At 39.7% G+C, this 21,006-nt stretch overlaps 1 long non-coding RNA gene across 1 annotated transcript; it reads left to right on the forward strand.

Annotated features, from left to right (window-relative positions):
* Positions 1 to 539: 539 nt before the first annotated feature.
* LOC115787457 (uncharacterized) lies at positions 540 to 3,017 on the forward strand. Its single transcript, XR_004020505.1, has 3 exons — positions 540 to 1,195; positions 1,524 to 1,639; positions 2,443 to 3,017. It is a non-coding gene; the product is annotated as an uncharacterized LOC115787457 (long non-coding RNA).
* The last annotated feature ends 17,989 nt before the right edge of the window (positions 3,018 to 21,006 follow it).

Consider the following 21,006-nt stretch of genomic DNA (forward strand, 5'->3'; position numbering starts at 1 on the left):
GTCACTGAAGGAGCTCTCCAGCTCAGCAACAGTTTCATGCATGGGATGGGAGACCTTGTCCATCAGTGATGTTATTTTGGTCAGAGTCCTTCTGTCTCCCACCACCTGCACTGAGTCGAGAGGACATCCTAGGACAGAGCTAGCTTTCCTGATGAGCTTGTCTATCCTCTTCCTCTCAGCTGTAGACAAGCTGCTGCTCCAACATACTGCTGCATAGAAGATGGCTGATGCCACCACAGAGTCATAGAAGGTCTTCAGGAGTGTCCCCTGCACTCCAAAAGACCTCAGCCTTCTCAGCAGGTAGAGTCTGCTCTGACCCTTCCTGTAGAGCGCATCAGTGTTATGAGTCCAGTCCAGTTTATTGTTTAGGTGAACACCCAGGTACTTATAAGAGTCCACTATCTCAATGTCCACTCCCTGGATGTTCACCGGTGTCCGTGTGGTGGGTCTGCGCCTGCGGAAATCCACCACCAGCTCCTTGGTTTTAGCGGCGTTGATCAGGAGGTGGTTCCGCTGGCACCAGTCCACAAAGTCCTGAGTCCACTGTCTGTACTCTGAGTCATCCTCACCTGTGATGAGGCCAACTATGGCAGAGTCGTCAGAGAACTTCTGCAGATGGCAGCGTGGGGAGTTGATGGATATTACATTATTTTAAGTTAAGAGCAATGATGAAGTTCTTTTTCCAGTAGGTCACCTTTTGTTGCTGCATCTCTAAACATTGCATGAGCTATTACACAGCATAACTGCTAAACCACAGCTATATAATCTACTATGGAGGCTCTTAAGCATGCATTTTAATCCAATTGAGCAATACAATATATTGACTTTTTTTATAACACACTGTTTATTTTATTTGATTACAGTTTATCTCCCAGCACACTTGCACACATCTGTTTTTATGACATGGTTACACTTTATTACACTTTTAAATCATAAATAAAAACTAAACACATCTACTGTAGGAAACTGTTTCATAACCACATTAGCAGAGCTGTCTTACTAACAGTGGGTATATTCGGGACCACTGTTTGCCCCCAAATGAGATTTTGTGACCTTGCTGGCAGTTTGCTTAAGTTACATAATGTCCCCCGACAGGTGAAAAAACAAATGACCAATTACCAGTGTCTCCCTGGAGGGAGGACTACTCAGCCACTGCTAGAACTGTTCCCGGCGGACTAGACCAGTGCAGCAGCAGGTGAGAACGTGTGTAATAAGTGTGCATTTTGGAGTTCGGCTCCACGTGTGCGTGCATGTGCTCAATTAGTGTACGTTTTACAAGTGACCAAAAGTTCCAGAAATAGTGGCTAAACAAAAGATTATTTTATGTAATCAAAATTTCTGCCTTTTCAGACAGAAAACTCGAATTAATGAAGCAGAAATTAATTTAACTTAAAAACAAGTTCAATTTAAGACATAATATAGGCTGTCTGCAGTGTTGTGTCTGTTCTCTTTTTTTTTTAAATGTCCCTGTTTGTGTTTTTATGTTTGTGCTCTGTGTGACCCTGTGTGCGTCTGCATTACAGCACGCCATGCCTCACCTGCTATCCCAGCTGAGATCACAGCAGGGTTGGGGTGAGTGAGCCGACGCCCAGTTCAGGTGGTAATCCTGAAGTGATGACATGTCAGTCTGGCTTCACAGGTATATCAATAGAGCACTGCCCAAACACATGTTTGAGAGATGTGTTCATGTAAAGCAACATAACAAGAACCACATGCTGATTCTTGTTACAACCAACATGTTTTGTTTGTGCGTGTCTGTGTGTGTCTGTCTGTGAGTGTGTCTGTGCATGTTTTAATGTGTTTTTTTTCCATTAACGTGTCAGTCAATTAAAGGAAAATGCTGCCACTATTTATCTTTAGAAAATACATTTTTATGGTATTAGGACCTTTATACTTCACGTCTGTGCTGCTTTATGAAACCCTGTTATACAGAACACGAAGTGTGTTTTTTGACTAGCTGCCAACTGCCTCACTACCTGACAAATTGCACCCTTTCACTTCTCCAGCGGCTGTTGTGGCACAAAGGCGGTAGTTAAAGTTATACAACTACATTCTCTTCATGAAGAAGTCTAAAATGGGCTCTTAGGAGTTTAGTAAATGAGACAGAGCCTATATCTCCTGCAGTCTGCAAAGAGAATAAAAAACAAAGGAGGGACATTGTGATTTGAGGTGTTTGTTTTGGGGCTCAAGTCTTTGGCCCAGACAGTGCAGAACAGTTTTCACTAGAGGAAACAGAAATGCACAAATACATGAACTTACACAAACACTTAATATATTACACAGAGCAGGAGGCAGAGGCGGGTTCATGTAATCATAGACATAGATTTTGCACCCCAACCAGCCATCATGTAAGCATATCAACAAAAAAGTTTAATTCATGCAGTTCTTGTGAATTCACACAGTTGTCTCTTTTTCTAACCATTTAATGTCTTGTCTTTGAAGGTAAGCAAGCCTCACTGAAAAAAAAGGACAAAAAGAGCAACAACAACAACAACAACAACAACAACAACAACAACAACAACAACAACAACAACAACAAAAGGAAATTGGAAATTTCTTATTTTACAAAACACCAAGCAATGCTACACAATGACACGCTTACTCAACCAGCTGTTCCGTTGCAGCACTGGTGTGCTGTGAGCACAAGAATAACTCCTCCGGGCTTTATACCTCCCTGAAATGCAGAAGTGTACCATGTGACAATGAGGTGACATCTAAAGACGTTTTTTCTCACAACGCCCAGTAGATGTGATGTGCAGCAGTGAGGCACTGAGGTAACTTTTCTGTGACCACAAACTTCCCTTATCTGTGAGAACCATCAAGAACTGTGGCGAAACGACCCCCCCCGCCAAAGGACCCAGCCTTAGGGTGGCTCTGCTTCCTGTGAAGAAAATATGATGCGATTCTACCTCCAGCAGCACTTTTTGAGCTGAGTGATAAAATGCATCGAAAAAGATCACATGGAACCAACTCAGAGCTGCCACTATGTGTGTTACATAATAAAGTTTGTAAATGGATTGTGGGACTGTGTTTTTGATTTTAAAGTCTTTAATTAAATAGATGCAGTGTATTTAGCATTTTTAGAGTTGTTTCACTGACAATACCTTATTCTAATGTATTATTCTGCACCCTCACCTTGGACATGAAGAACATCTTTGCCAACAACTCTTCTAACTATGTGTAATCTTTGCCAATGTGGTATTAATCATATGACATCCGCAGCAGACTACCAAAGTGAAACTGAATCCATGGGGTTTTCCACCAGCAATTCACTGTACACACCGCTTATGTCTCCTGTGTGTGTGCTGATTTCAGGGAAATGGTTTAGCCTCATAGTGCTCCTTTCAGCTTTAACAAAAACAGTTTCCTCCAAGCAGTTTGGCACCATCAAAGTCCAAGCAGGGGCTTATTTGCCTGCCAAGGAGAGGAGTCTCCTATGGGTACACTAAAAGCCAAGCAAATTAAAAGAGATTGAGTGAGATTAACATCCCAAAAAAAAAAGCAGCTTTTTATGGGAACTGTAAAATCAGGGCCAGGCAGTGTTTGTTTGTGTGCAAGTTAAAAAGTCCTGGAAAGCTGGTATTAAGTTGTGAAGATGCAGGTCTAGTTGCAATGTGAGCTGTAACACTGCTGACAGTGTAGAAAAGAATTTCAATGTGGAAAACTGACAGTTGAACCTGAATTACTGACAAAATGCAAGTACATGCTGTCCAGTTTAAGCATTCATGTTTCTCTGTAGCTCGCATGCCTGTTTTTTTGAGGATGGACAACACGTGTTTAATGGTAAGCGTGACCCTAACAGGTGTGTCAGAGAAAGGAAGCAGATGCAGAAACCTGGCTTGCACTTCACTTGCCAGGATATAGGAAGGAGGCAAACTGGCACAATCCAGTTTGGCTGCTTCACTGGAGTTACTTAAATGCCATCAGTCTCTAACACCACACATTCAGTTCATTAACAGGCCCAGAGTTGTTTTTTCAACCCTTGAACCACCAGGAAAACATCATTCAGGATGCATATTTTTGCCAGCAACACCTTACTTCATATTTGTTCATTTTCACACATTCTCACCCCAGCTTTGACCAGTGTTCTGCCCTTGGCCACATGTGTGAAATCCATTTGTTACTGTTATGGGTGAAAGTTTTATTTATTTATTTATTGGTCCCAGGTAAAACCAGCTCTGTCAAAGACGAGCATACATTGTGGGTGAAGGGGTAGATTTAATATACCGTGCAACACTGTATCTAACAGGTAGGCTAGACTTCCACTTCTAAACCACTGACAAAACATCACTAAAGCGACAGGTAGCACAGGTAGTATAAGTGGGCCCTCTAGAGGCCTGTGGTTCAAGTTGGTCGCTGAGGAGTTCCAGCTCAGCTGTTCTAAATATTTATCCAAGTCTCCACTTTTTTGACTTTTGAGCCAAGGTTAGTGCCAGTTTCCTGTTTCATAGCCAGGTGACGGTGTTTATGTAGCATCCCAGCTGTAATGAATTAAGTGTATAGAATGAGGATTATTAGATCATTAGAGTCATTAGAACCTGTGCTGTGAGCCGGTGTTTTCAACATTCTTTTCAAAGCAATTACACCGGCATGAACAACATAACATTAAGTGTCCTATTAAGGTGTTGGCCCATGGTGTGTCACCAAAACAACTCGCCCACAATTTGGCATAGATTCTTCAAATCTCTGGAGCTCTGGTATTTTAAAGATGTTAAAGAGGAGTGCTCGCTAACATCTTCTTAATGTACCATTTTCTTAATGTATGCCTAACATGCACTCACCCACTTGTCATCTGACCATACCGCATTATTCTATATCCCTGTAGATCATGGCCTATGTAGTTTTGAAATAAATATGCAATTAAATATGCATTTGTTTTGTAGTAAGGGGTTTATGAACTTTAACCCAGTATAATATCCATCTTAATGTAACTGTCTATGGACCGTTTTTGCTGACAGTCTGTTCATGTCTTATATTGAATTTGTCTGCCACTTAAATAATTCCCATGCTGTTTCTCCCTACATAATGCATTGCAATCATGGGCCATCTTTATGAGGCTCCTGCCATCCATGACACAACAATGAATCTTCTTTCAAACTGAGATTTTTCTTCTTCTTCATCTTGCCATCTTAATATATAATCAGATTTAACTGGGCTTTTTTTTTTTAGTTTTATTATATATCCCACAGAACATGATTGGATATGAATTGCTTAATTGTACCATGGGGTGCATGTGTGGAAGAATCTGCATTTTATGTTTCTCAGCACTTAATAAACTTAGAAATTCATGTCCTAAATTATCAGTAATGCTTGTTAAATAAACATTAAAGAAACTTCATAGATGTTTAGCTCTCCCATGCAAAACAATGAATGAAGAATCCTGTACCAGTGAGCCGCCTAGAGGTAGATATTTAAATTGCATGCTGGCTTATGCCAGAGTAAGAACCAATATGCCTGAGACTTTAATTATATAGAAAAAAATATTTTAAAAAAAGCATATTAAATGCATTTCTCAGAGAGTGAGCAACTGGTGTCTGCAGTATGTTTTGTCTAAATGCATCCAATACCTTGTTCTAATGTATTATCCTGCAATAACCTTTGTTACACTGATTCCTACATAATAAATACAGCAAATGTAATTTTTTTGGGATTATGGTTCTTAATTGCATAACTTAAGCTATTCTGGATTTCAGCAGGAAAAAAATTTCCCCTCAAAATTAAATAAAATTTACAAGAGTCAAATTGTAAGAAACAAAAACGCTTTTACATTTAAACATAGGTATCTGCAGCTATGAAGCACATAAAGTACTTTTATAACAAAGCAAGGTGCACTGAAAGACTCACTTTCTATAACCCTTCTCTTTTCCACTCTATAGTGTCACCTGCATCTGCACTGATTTAAATGTCATCAGATATTATTCTATATCTTTGTATTATTTCCATTTTTCACAGCTCACGTACGCCTTCTTTCAAAACGATGCCTATTAAACCTGCTGAGTAGGAAAGCAGCGTGACCTCACCTGTCCCTGGCACATTCTGTCTCCTTTTCACGGACTGGCAAAGCGCCCAGACGGCTGCTGCTTGCGTGCCTCTACTGTTTGTTTCTACTGATTTGCATCTGGGCTCTAGAGACAACTGGGATAAATCACCAGTCATTGTGTGTGTGTCTGTGTGTGTCCTTAGATGAGTGCCATGTTTTACAGAAGGCTTCTCTCTTTTCCTCACTGTCTTAGTGTACATATCTTTTTATCATTTCCCAGGAGAATGAAAATCAAAAGGGGAATTAAAGAGGATAATAATAATTTTAACATACGGAGCCCTTACCAAGGCATGGCAACATAGGTACAGTACAGTAAGAAAAAAACATCCACAGATGGGCTCTGTGTAGTAGCATTCCAACAGTTCCCTGTTCTCATCCCTTTTCCACTTACGCCGTAGACTGGTTCTAGTAGCTCACTTCTCATTAGTATGCCCTGGTTCCTCAACACCAGGACACACACACGCACGCGCGTGCACACACACACACTAGTAGTGGTTTGGATCCCATTTGCCTTTAGATTGAGATCTGGTGATTGTGGAGGCACTTTGAGTACAGTGAACTCACTGTCATGTTCAAGAAACCAGCAGGAGATAATTTGAGCTTTGTGACATGCAACGCTATCCTGCTGGAAGCAGCCATAAGAAGAGGTGTACACAGTGTTCAGCAACAATACTAAGGTTCACTCAGCGATGCTGTTCTGCATGCGTTGTAATGAGTGATTCTTTGAGTTGTTGTTTTCTTCTTGGCTCAAAGCAGTCTGGTCATTCTCCTCTGACCTCTGACATAAAAAAGGATGGATAGTTTCTCCTTTTCATTCCATTCTGTTTAAACTCTAAAAATGGTTGTGTGGGAAAATCTCAGTAGATCAGCAATTTCCGAAATACTCCGACAACCCTGCCACATTCAAAGTCACTTAAATCAACTTTCTTCCCCATTCTGTTACTCACTTTGTACTTTCATCTTTTTTTTAAAAATAATCTGTCTCTCTTTCTGTGTTTCTTTTTAGGACAAACACATTTATTTCCACAGACATTAAAATAATAGAACAGAGCTGGATCCCAAATCTTGAAAAGAGGAAGCTGAGAAATCAGGCATATGAGAATGCAGTTTTCCTCAGTTGTGTCTTCTGCAAAGGCTGGGGGGATTTAAGATGAAGTGGGCAATACAACAACAATGACCAGGTACTTAAGCAGCAAAATAAATAACTGGAGAGTGCAGATAATTCATATACATGCAGACGAGGTTATGTTTTTGAGCATGCCCTTTCACCAAATGGGTTTCATGCAACATTTGAATGCAGTGAAATTCCCTTCTTACACAGTTGAATGCAGACTCCTGCTGACACTTCACTGCACTGGTTTATTCAAGCATAACTTTACTTTTTCAAGGTTAACTTGTGAATCAACAGTGGAGGTTTTATGAGTTATCAGAGGAAGTATTTATATAACCAGTATTGACTGTATCAACTGAAGTTTAAAAAAAAAATCTAAGACATTTATCATAAAAAAAATAAAAAAAAATCTTTTCAGCTTAGCTACCTTTCACTATCAACAGACACACAACATCATATAATAAATAATGTTTTTCTGTATTTGAAGGCTGGTGTGTAGGTGGTTTTCAGCCACTTCCCTTTGTAAAAACCAACCAAGGACATCATGTTCTGAATATGACTGCTTTCACTTTACAGAGCAGCTGCAGGAAGGCTCATGACGAATGTACCAGTGACATGTTGTCTGCGAGAGAGACGGAGACATGCGTCCTCAATAATAAACTTCATCGTGATCTAAGACACACAGTAACCTCCATTTACTGTTGGGACTGTGGTTATGTAATTGCACTGTTTTGTTTTGTTTTTTTTTTCACCGACGTGCACGCAAAGAAAGTATCAGCACAGGCACACGTGTACAAACACGCGCACACACACACACACACACACACACACACACACACACACACACACACACACACACACACACACACACACACACACACACACACACACACACACACACACACACACACAATGGGGTTACCAACGGCTTCCTTGACTGAATGTTGTTTGTCAGCTGGCTTTGTTAACATTGACTAGTTAATTTCACAACATTTTGTCCCATGGCTCATTTCCCTGCATGCCTCTAATCTGCATTGCCACCATAAGGACAATGTGCTTCATCCTAACGGTTTGTAGAAGATTAGTGATAGAGTGAACAAAGGCTGCTGTTTTGGCTGACTGGCAACACCTTTCATGGGTTTAGTGGTGGCTGTTGTGTACATTTTGTTGAGCCATGGGATATGTCTACTGACAGCTTTGGCTGCATTCTGGTTAGGTATCACTGAACCTCTCTTAGTGCTGGAGATTTGTGAAGCCTAAATATCTTCCCTGGACAGGGAATTTAGCAAATGGGCATCTATTGAAAGCTTTGTCTTCGTGACCATTTGCTGTTGTGGAATTAGACACGACTCACAATAGAATGATCCCGAGACAAAGCATTTCATGGACAGACCTTTAGTGCTCTAATGTTAGCGCAGCTACATCAAAGATTAATTTACAAATTCCAATTAAACGCAAACACATTTTGATATGTGTTACGCGGTCATGTCTCATTTCACACCGAGCTCTTCGCTTTGCAAGCACAGCTAAATATCTTGAAGAGTGACACTTTTAAAAACATGCACTCATCACAGCAGCCCCTCTTCACGTAGACACCCACATGATCCAGCTCCTGCGTTATCGCTGTTCAATCAGCAACACTGATAAGGATACCAACACATGCACAACCAAAAGCTTTTACATAACATCGTCCTTCTGTTGCAGAACTCGTTAAAACTTTCACTCATTTTACTTTCACTGCGCTGAGCTCTGCAGTGACAATATAATGAAAGTGTGCCTTTAACATGTGCCCACAATAGTCCTGTATTGCATGTGTGCACACACACACACACTGCAGTTATATATAAGGTAGAGAGTACAAAGACTGTAGATATAGGCTAGTGTTGCTGTACTAGCATGAGCCACTTAAAACTGAAGGGCTTCAAATCTTTTAGAAAGTTTTATGCAGTCCTGTTTAAATACAGTTTACATGAAAGATTACATTGCCTTCACATGCTTTGCACTTGAATGTAAAATGTGTTGTTGTTGATGTTGGCCTTTAAGCTACTTGAAATGTTGACCTTATGTACAAAAAAAAAGAAAAGGGGAAGGATGGATGAGACTAGAACAAAATGTCCTAGATGCTCAGAGTTGAAACTAGGTCAGAAAGTTTAGAGGGAAAGCATATGCTTCCTCCTACTGGTTGCAGTATGTATTGTAAGTTGCCATTATTGGGTTTACAATGGTTCAATAGATGAACTAAACAGTGGTACAATTTCCATTGTCTGTCCATCCAGAGCTGACATATTTGTTGTGCTGTAGCTGACTTTTCCATTGTAAAGAGCGGGGAAATTCTTCTGCTTATAAAATACACCAATAATTTGTTGGAATTTGGGCACATATTTATTTTTATTAAATTGCAAAACAATATCAAGGGTTGTTACATGGTTTTCTGCTCTGTGTTTTAATTTTCTACAACTGGGTTCACTGGAAAAAAAAAATACATCAACCTCAAAAAGAATCTGACAAACTGGGCTACACCATTAAAATGATTAAAATGTAATTTTATGGATACCATATTACACTTTACAGGAAGAATATTCAGCAAATAGAAAATACAGAAATAAGTAAATAACAGCAATACTTGTGCACTACACCAATATTGGAATACATACACATAATACATCTACACAACTAAAGGATATTTGCAGTCTATTCAGTATACAGCGGTTAGGTACTGTTACTCCCAACAAAGAGAGCAGAGTTAAATTTGCGGTGTTGTGGTGATGAGCGCAACGTGATGCTGAGAAAGTCTCCTGCCGTCAGTCTCGGCAGTCTGTTTCAATAATGCCTTCAAGATGCAGACGTCCTGATGTTTGCACCATCAAATGTCAGGCTGTTTGATGTACTACTGCTGCTTTAGTCCTGCACTTTTGAATTTGACAAGTTGTTAGATTCTCTTCTACATACACAGTTGTACCCGAGCTTGCGGGAGTCGTACTTTTGCTGTTGACCTGCATCACTGAGGGCTGATTTCCTCATGCTGTGGATGTGTATTGCTTTAACTGTTAACATGTGCCTCATGCACGTCAAGATTCCCGTAGAGCAACTCTGTTTGAGATGCAGCAACTGACATGTCTGGTAGCAACCATTACACCACATTTAAGCTCTCTTAGATCACTTAAGCTTGCTGATTTTAAGATCAGTGAACCACTGGCCCCTAACAGCAATTAACGCCTGTATGTGACTGAGAATATATTTATGACATTTTTTTGATTGAGGCTAACATCAGCATGGATTCTCCTTAACAGCAGGACAAATGTTTGCCGTGTTTAGGACAATAGGAAAATTCATCTTTTATGATGCAGGCAATGAAATGACTGTAACCTTTACAATTTATTGAATGTCCTGTAATATCTGAAAGGGCACCTTTCCACTACAGTTTTATTTACACAAAAATATAAACACTGCAGAAGAGTTTATCTTCCTTGCAGTAGGAATGCGTGGGGAAAAAAAATCCCAGTTGAAGTAGGGAGGCCAGTGTGCATTTGTGTATATGTGTACACCTTTTGTGCTATCTTGCTGATAACACTGTTATCTCTGATCACATTCGCCATCAGAAATGCCTCGGACACAGTACACCTCTGGGAGAAATCTCCCAATTGTTCATAACATTCAGCACGGAATAAAAACTGAACTCAACGAGATGCAGCTGGCAGGCAATCGTGGGGCCTGCTTAGCATGACTTACTTGATGATGATTGCTGAGTGCTGAGTCAGCCTAATGCAGTGGAAATTTGCTTTGACTCTATCTGAGGTAATGACAGGTAGTCTGAAAAAAAGAAACATTTTTACATTTAACCTTAGAATTCACTTCAGTGCTGGTATTTTACATCACATAATAGAAGGTGAGAATAGCAGTCTGAATTGCAGATTGTCCACAATGTCAACAATATTTGAAAGCCCGTCACACCTTAGCAGAACAGTGGGGATGATTGCAACTGCTATTCAAGTAACCTGTTGTCTTTCTCACATGATTATTACCTTCTAAAACAGGGAGCACCGAGGGGTTCTAAGGGAAAGTTCATCTAGGGTCAAGCCAGCAAGAGGAGAAACTGACAGTGGAAAGAATCTATTGCAGAGGCAGAGCAACACAGAGAAGTGGGATTAATCTGTCCCTGCTCTTCATCCAGACACTTTGTAGTGCTGACCTGCACACAAACCAGACGGAGAGTTTTAGAGAGAGGTTAACAAGGGGAGTAATTAGGGAATAAGACTATCTGCCAACACTTTTTCCCCCCTTCCCTTCTCCCTCTGACTTTTCCTTCTCTATGCCTCCGCAGCTGCTCCTCCATCAGCCCTACTTCCCCTCTCCCAAAGCCCTTTGTTGGAACTGTGCTCTACTCTAATCTGACAATCCATTCCCTCCTAATTTGGTGACTCATTATGGGAGTGATTATCTCAATATACAGTGTGACTATTTATAAGAAAGACAATAAAGGTGTGAGATGCTGAGTTCCCTGACTATGTAGTCTGTACCTCGAAATGCATAGGGCAATATGTTTAGGTGATTTTCTGTTCAGTACAGCTCAGAGATTATGTGTAAATGAGGCAGATATAGTAATATGTAAATAAAGAAGCCTGTGTACTTTTGAGCACAAATCTCTTTCTTTTGCCTGCTTAGAGATCATCCCTCATGTTGGTTCAATGTGAAGGGATTTGCTGTGTAAACAGTAAGTAAAGGAATATGACTTAACTCATGATTCCACATGATAGCCTTGTGAAGCTTATATAGATTATACTTCTGCATAAGTAAGGATCAAAAGCAATGATCCAATTGCATTGACACTGGGGCAGGCTAGATTAGAACACAGTATACCAAATAATGGAATTACAAATATATAATTTCATTTAGAAATAAATCTTTACTGTTATGTACTACATAGATCAGAAGGATTACGTTAGAATTGATTCTTAATTGCATGAAATTAGTGTAAATTTTTAGAAATCTATAAACTACCTTGAACTGATTTAATAAAAAGAGAATACTCTATGATCTAAATGAATCATTTAAATACACACCAAGCATGAGGATGAATTACAATGATAAGAGAACTGGTTAGAATAATTTATGTTCACAAGGACTCCTGAGAGTACTGATCATGCTATTCTTTGTTAGTACTGATGTGAACCAATTTTAAAGGTAAGGTCAGGTGTGGGCTTTAGAGCATCCATTAACATCAGTTTAAATGAGAGAGACCAGATTTTTCTGCGCCTAAACAGAGACAAGGCTCAACTCCAGACCCCTTGAATGAATAGTAGTCGTGGTCTTCCGTGTTGTAGAACCGGTGATTAATATTGAGAGGTTGGATTTCATATCACCACATGGTGGCACAAGAGAGCAGTGCTAAAACCTGTGTTTGTGATTCCATTTCTCCATTCATCAGAGCCGTGCTGACCTCAAAGAAACCAAACGGAACTCTGCTCAGTTGGGCTGGTTGCCAATCTTCTGCAATTACTGGAGTTGTACAGTTTGAATAGGAGCAAATTCAACCAGCGTTGAGGAAAACAGATCAAAAGAAAAATGTCTATTATAGCACTGAGTTTGGAACAACTGCTGCTGTTATGTTTATCCATTTTTTTGAATAATGAAAGTTGAAAGATTTCAGTTTTGTATTTGCAAAAAAAGAGAATTTGGCCTTATTTTGCAAGAACCTGTGTCAGTGGAAAAATGAAGAGATTAGCTTCTTTAAACATAAAGATAAAAGCTATTTGTACAATATAACTGTGAAAAAAAGGTTATATTTCTTTACCACAAAATGACTGAAAATGTAGGAAAAAAATGACCTTGAAATGATCATGTTCACGTAGTTACTGTAGTGTTAAAATACCAGCTACTTAATGCTTGTACTTGTATGTACTCATTTTGGTAAGAAAATACAGGAGATGTGAGGAACAAACTCATCTGTGTGCTGTATGTAATGCAATTGTAAGAAGGGGATCTCATTATGATGAATTTAACAAATCAGATGAAACTTTTTTTTTCTTGCATGCTCAGGAATTCCATACTTTTGCACTGCAAGCTCAACACAAGGCAGCAATCAATTGCTAATTCACACAAAAGTGGACAGGATTCTTCAGTCAGGCCAGGAGTTCAAAGGCACTAATTCAACAGCCGCTTGGCCTATTTGTAACCTGAGAGGCTGTTTGTAAAGATCCACAGTGACCACACAGATACTGGCTATTGTGATTAATGTCCTTCCACGCACCGGAGTAGAGTTCTGGATAAAGAGAGGAGGATCAATAGCAACGTTATTGACAGGACCTGCAAAATAAAGAAATTTGCACTTTTCAAGAGACTGTTTCATTTATAGAGGTAAGTAAGAAGTTCTCAACAATAGCAAAAATTTAAAAGTTCACACAAGGGGCACTTTAAAAAGGGGAAGCAGAAAGAATGCAAAGCAGCAAAAGGAAAATACAGAAAAGAGGCAAAATTATTTGAAACGATGTTAAAATGTTGCTCCACACATGACATATTTACCTAGCCCAACTGTCAGTCTCTCTTTCACACACACAGACAAACATACACACTCTTTATTCTGTATTTAAAGAGAAATCCTTGGTGTTTGAACAGCTTTGGTATCAAGTTTGAGCTGAATAAAAGCGCAGACCTCCCTTTGAGGCAGTACATGTCATACAAGGAACATTGAGCCATCAAGCCAGGCGGCCAGAAGCATTGTTGAGAAATTACACATGGGGGCTAGTGATTTGGCCTTGGTTTAACAAGGGAGAATACAGAAGGGAGGGAAGGATAGAGCATTCAGATTTTCAAAGGCCTGGAAAATAAAAAATAAAAAGATTCACACATCCGGGGGAGGCTTCTCTCTTCATCTGCAAACAATTTGTAGTTTATACAGAAGATAATGCCCACTTCCCTGTTTCCTCTCTTTTATCCCACCCCATGTCATCCTTCTTTCTCTGCCATCTAGCTGTTCTATCTCTGGGCCCTTTCACCCTCCCTTCCGTTATCAAATGCTTTGTGATCTGGGCGCAGTGTGGGAGCCTCCCCATGCCGGCATGCTGTGATTTGAGCAGCTTGCTGCCGAGGACGTGCTTGTCGGAGGCTGGATCAATAGGCAAGGATTCTACACACAAAGCTGAGGTGACAGGCAAAGACTGTGAGAGAGGGGAGCATGACCTTTGGAGAATACAATTTAAAACATCTCTCTGACTCGGGCTAAGTTAACTCTGGCACCATGCTGTGCCTGCACTTGCAGATCGTTTATTTTCCTGGACAGTACCAATTGAGGGAGCGGAGGGGAAGAAGGGCTAGGATTAGGATCGAGGTGAGAATAGCAGTAAGATGGGGTGATGCTGGGAGGGGAGGGGGGAGACGAGCGCCAATTTCAGCATGTTGTGCCAGCGAATTTACTTGTTTTTTCTTCCTTTTTACTCTCCCGCTCTGTCTCTTCTTCCACTCTTACCTCTTCACATTTTATCAGTCATCCTGTAAAGGTTGCTTCAGAAGGCAGGCTGTTTGTGTCTTATGGGGCACAAAGATAGTCTGAACACACATTCTGCTGCTCTCAAGCTCATTTACATCTGATACACCAAAGACATGACCCACGTCTGTACAATTACAATGAAGCTCTGACAGAAAATCTATATTTATCTGACTTAATGATTTAGTTGCTTCTTTCTGTCTTTTTTCTCTCTCACATCTACGCACCAGTCCGGATCTTTTCCACATGCTTTCTCTGCTGCACAGTAACCACTTGCCAAGTCTTAAAGTGAATACTCGAGTGCTCAGTCCACATGCAAAAGTCAGTTAAGAAGATATAAAATTAATTTTTATAACCATCAATCTATAAACTCCCCATGACTGATAATTTATATTTTGTCAGTTGCTGCGATGGATTTAGCAGCTTGACATGCAGTCTACTTTGAAAGCCTGTATTTTTCATGAACTATGACTGGCATTTTAAAAGCATGTAATGTATGTATTCATGAAGTCTTTCATGAATAAGTTGGTGTTTGGATGGGGTGAGGGAGGTGTGCGGCTGCAATCTCTGTTTTTCTCTCGCAACTAGGCTGCTGTTCTTAATTCTGAACATCAGGGGGCAGTGTTAAATGAGGTAACTGTCTCAGCTGTGACTTTCTGTCCTCAGACTGATGGGGCTGCTGCAGTCTTGTCTGGAGGAAGGATAAGAGAGAAAGGGGACATAGGGAGGGGAGGAAGGGAGAGAGAGAATGAGAGAGAGGGAGAGAAAGAAAGAGGAAGTTTTTTTTTTTTTTTGGGGGGGGGGGGGGGGGGGGGGGGGGGGACTCTGCATTGCACATCACAACAGTGCATCAAGAGGGGCACTGGAAGGCTGAAAAGGATGCTGGTGGATTTACGTTTGCAGCCTTCTCCCTGTGTTTTACATCTCAATTGTGTTTGGACAAGGCCCACTCTACATGTGTAATTACCACTGACACTGTTACTTTTTCCAGACACAAGTTCAGGTCTTGCTTGGGTGATTAGTATGCTTTGTGTCTCCGGGGCACTCGTAAATACAAAAAGTGAGTGCCCTCAGTGTGTTAGCCATATATTTGTTTTGTTTCATTTTACTCCCTGTCCTCATTTATGTGAACTTACTCTTATTAATAGCTCTCAAGGACAAAAGGGGATTCACATGCAAGTCTTACTTTCTTCTTTTGCAAAATTGCCAACTGGTGAGCATATCATTAGATTTATGAATAATTCTGGGGGATTTGCCGTCTACATTTCCTGGTTCCGGCATTTTGGATAGAAAATAACACCCTATCATTGTAATCACAAATCATTTGATCTCCCTTTCAGCTGGGACAAAAGGGAAATGATAACAGCCATATTCCTTCCCACAGAAGGGTTTACACTAATGTGTATAACAAACCATTCGTGGCAAAGATTACATCTTCTAGGAAAATTAACATTCATTGCCGCGCAGTTGAAGATTAAATCAATTTCTCTGCTTCCGTCACATCATGTTATCAGCCTTGAGATGGTAAACAGACAGTAAGTGCCATCTTCCTCGCGGTCCAGAGGCATTCTAACACACATCGTAATGGCCTCAGTCTACGTGATAGTGTTTACAACAGAGACGCACCTATTCACATGGACTGAATTTATTGATGAATCAGTGCAGTAGCACACTTAGGCAGTTAGTGTCTGTCATATTGCATATTATGAAAGCTCATCTTATGACAGCAAAGTATTTTTTTTCCATTTTAACTTATATACAACCACACACACACACACAGAAAGTAAAGGGGATATCTGGAACTTTAATGTAATCTACATATCTACTCCAAAGTCTTGAAATAGATATAGTTTTTCTCTTTTACCCACTGGCTTTGTAATCACTTATATTTGAAGTTCTATGTCATGTTACACATGAGGAGTCTGTTTTGTGTAGATCCGGGAAGTACGAATGCTTCCTCCAAACAAAAAACATCCCTGTGTGACACAAAATATTCTTCCCTCTTTCTTGGCCTTGAGTCTTACTGCCTACAAAGCCAGTAACACACGTGGTGACAAAAACAGACCGATCCAACAGACCCTAGGGAGGTCTTATATTTCCTTCCCTCCTATGAGTCTTCCATTTAACCCCCACCACAAAAAGCCATCCTGCTATTTGATGTTCCACGAAAAGCAATTAGCTGGTCGCATTTCCGCATGTAAATGAAATGACTTGTTTCCATGGAACCTGCAGGACCTCAAAGACATATTCCCTCGGCTGGCGCATGTGACATGAGGTCTGCCAGCATTAACATTTGATAAGAAGGGCCGTTTACAACTCCCAGCTGCTTGCCAGCACCAGACAGTGACCTTTCAAACAACAGTAAATTTTACAGACCTTTAAAAAAATGCACCCTGCCTTGCCTACCCTCAGTCTCATCATCTCTAATGATTTCCTTATTTTGACAATGGCACGTAGGTGTTTCTTCTCCCTTTACATAGTCTAACCCACGCAAAAAAAAACTCCATTCCTCATGCTTGATATTTCAATTCAAGCCCCCACTGTCTGGATTATTACTCATGAGGATCTTATTTATTTATTCTTTTTGTTTTTCAGCAGACACTTTCTTCACAAAGCTCTATTGGGTAACATGGTGAGGTTAGTTTTTTTCCCTCTTGCTTCTTTTCCTCACAGATTACCTGTCTTCTTGGTTCATGGTTGTCAAAACAGAACCTCAGTACACACGTCATCCAAAGCGTAGAATTAGGTGGATTACAGCTGCGACTGATTTTCATCACTGGTCAGTAGTTTATCATTCCTGTGGTAAATCCTTCTTAACACAGTTAACACAGTTTGGTCATGTGAATTGCAAAACATGTTGCCAATGATGCTCAATGGAGAACAAGAACTAGATTAGCCTTGGAGGGTGAACAGTACATAGACTCTTTCAAAGGACTGGGTGAATAATACATAAATACTGCACAGCTGCACAGACTGTTGAAAAAAGAAGACTGTGGGCAGCACAAATCTGCAATGATCCATCAGCCTTGAGAAGCAGGAGACATTTATTGAAAAAGGCAACAATACTCATACATATGGGTTAAAAAAGCAAAAGATCCATTGTGTAAGTGGAGCTTGTACTGTTACGCTATCTGCTTGCCATGGCAACAGGATGTTTAACCATTTTTCAAAATCCTTCAATCTGTCTCTGTGCTTGAATTCCACTGTTAATCATTTTAAACTTTATATTAGTGTTATAAAAAGTTGCCATGAATCTGTCTACTGCTGTTATCACATAAAGACTGATGAACTGTAACCTCAACAGCAAGTATCTGACATAAACTGTGTGGCTGATACTGCAGTTTACTCTCCAAACACTTACTGGAAGCCTGTCAATTTACTGTGGGTATTTTTTTTTATATTGATCAATAGAATGTTTAAGCTGTAAAGTCTAACATGTGAACTAAACCAAAATAATTTAATTAACAAGACTAGGGTTTGGTGACAATTTATATGTATATATGGACTGTTTTTAGAGTGAATTTGGTGCTGAAAGTGTATTTTACTGGCTACAGCTGCAGGACACATATGTCAAAAGGCTGTTTGAGTTAGCTTTCATGTTGCAATTGAAAAAAAAAATACATCCAAGAGTTTTTTTTGTATGGATTTGGCAAAATTTCCAAAGCAATGGCCAACAGCTAGGCCTGCTATATATAAAGTACTATTTATATATACTGTATGACCCATTTGTATATAAAAGTCTACACCTCATGTGAAAAATATAAATAGAAGACTGCTCTATTTTTTCTTACACACCAAGTATTTGGTGCTTTCATACCTAGAAACCAGTCTGCATGTATATCCCATATGAACAGCCTTGGGCTTTACGGATAAGGGGCGACTGAGTAAAGTTTGGAATGCAGTAAGAGTAACATTTCAAGGTAATTCTTCAAATCAATACTGTGGCTTCATGGGCCTTGTACACACACTCAGGCACACCTCACACACCCTGAATCAACAAGTCCAATCGTTGGCTTGTCTTGCTGCTTTTTGTTCTTTACATGCAATTAGCACCCCTTCACCAATCTCTATTGTAGTCTCCTGTGTAAACAGCATTCGTGCATATGGTTCTGGGTTGGTTTACCTACTTAGACCCACTCTCTGTGTCTGCAGACTCACCGTCAGCATACTTTAATAAACACACTACCACAGGAAACTAAAGGAAAACAGGACTTTGAGTTATTTTTCTTCAACAGAGGGAACAAACCTAAAAAAAAAAAAAAGGAAACTGTGTCACTCCTCTGACCTTGTCAAGTTCAAGAGGATCCGCCCTTATCTGCCCCAACTCAGTTGCTAGGTAGGGATGTGCTGGCTAGTCCAAGCTGCACTAAACCACCTCTGTCTGTGTCCAGTTCCTTGGCTGTGGATGTTGGATGTATTACCAATACAATCCCTCTGAATGTTCTCTCATCCTGCTGCCCCTTTCCTTTCAAAATAAAAGCATGTTAAAAAATTTAAGCGACGTTGATATATATATATATATATATATATATATATATATATATATATATATATATATATATATATATATATATATATATATATATATATATATATATATATATATATATATATAATTTTTGAGAAGGTCTGGTGAGTGTGTATATGTACACACTCACCAGTGTGTATATGGACACACTCACCCATTCATATGACTGGGTGAGTGTGTCCAAACCTCTGATTGGTACTGTATTCATAAATTGAGCCCAGTTTCCACGAGGCTGCATAGAATGACATAGTCATAAACAAGATGCAAGAAAAATGAACCACATCAAAACTACACCAGTTTAACAATGGTTGTCTGAAAAATGGTGGATGATTTCATTTTAATAACAGAAGCTGAAGCTAATCCTGGTCAGGGACCTCTTGGTGCCCCTACTATGAAGCAGCACTTGGGGCTTAGCAAAGTAACTTCAGGTTCGGTCCTTGGTTTTCAGTGGTAGCTGGGAATATGCTAGCCACCATAGCAAGGAGGGATTTGGTGCAGCACGGGTCTCTGTGACCCTGCTTGAAACCAATTTCACCTGGCAACTACCAACAACCTCCAACAACCACTCCAGTCAACAACCAGATGCTGTTAGCGGTTTGCCAACCAGTCCTGTGTAACTGACATGTTTTTACAGTTTTTTGTTTCTTGCTCTCAGGCTGCAGGAGTTCCAGCTTAAAGAATACAGCTGCAATTGTCTTACATGTAATAAGAATATATTTGTTTGAGCAGCATGTTAAACATAATATACAATTATATTTACAGTCAGATCTTCCTGTGTCTTAATGATACGTCTGTGATACTGATAAGGCTATTAACTTACATAGTCAGCATTTTTACAGCTTTCCATCCATCCTGGCTTTAAATAGACTCCATTAGTATAGTGTTCCAGTAAAGGTTCATAAAGCAAACACATTCATTGTTTAATATTTGGCTATAGGCGACCTATTGTACAGCTCTTTTCCTGTCTCACATACACATCACTGCAGCAATGCATTTGTCACATTTTTAAACTATTCTAGTATTCTAATATTATTCACTGCTACCAATAGGCCTGTCCAGGCTTGTGACTTCTCAAATGACAAAATTACTGCCACTTTTATGTGAAACCACTCATAGCTAAGAATGACCTACAGTTGACCTAGTCAGCCCTGATCATGAGTGGGTTAAATTATAGAGTTGATAACCACTCTCGTGTGACAGATTGCTTAACAAGCTGTATGCCAGTGTTAGTGTAAGAAAAGCCAGATGAGGAAAATATCCCGGTAATGTTTAACTAGCTTGATAGTACAGGGCTCAGACTGGAAAAAGTTATGAACAAATCATGTGTAAGTCTCATTATGATAGGCAGCCCACCATCCCATCTGTTTACCAAGTGAGCTTGGTAACCCTGTTTTTTTTAGGGCCTTAAATATTCAAGTATTTATCTTTATCATGAAAACAAACCAGCATTGTTTTCAACACATGGGGGTTTTCTTTTCTAATTACTGAATGGTTCCTTTTACAGTACAGCGCAGTTTCAGTCTTTCAAAATGTTATTGTTTTATTTGTACTCCATATGATCTGTCGTTTGGATTGACTAGATAATTACAAAGCATTTTATTTTAATTACTTGCAGTGATTTCAGAATGTGTACATAAAGCAATGAAACCCACTCTTTATACACTTTTTTTTTTTTTTGGTCAATCATATCTATTGTTTAGGAAATTTGAACCATGAATAGACTTTTTTTTTTGTTGGTAGATTTAGAATTTCACCCAATTAAAAAGTTTTCTCACTAAAAGCTATGTCTCATTAGAAACTTCAGGATCCTTAGTGTACATTTTAAGCTATTTTTCTCAAGCCACTTT

Source organism: Archocentrus centrarchus, chromosome 10, assembly GCF_007364275.1.
Source record: "Archocentrus centrarchus isolate MPI-CPG fArcCen1 chromosome 10, fArcCen1, whole genome shotgun sequence".
NCBI lineage: Eukaryota > Metazoa > Chordata > Actinopteri > Cichliformes > Cichlidae > Archocentrus > Archocentrus centrarchus.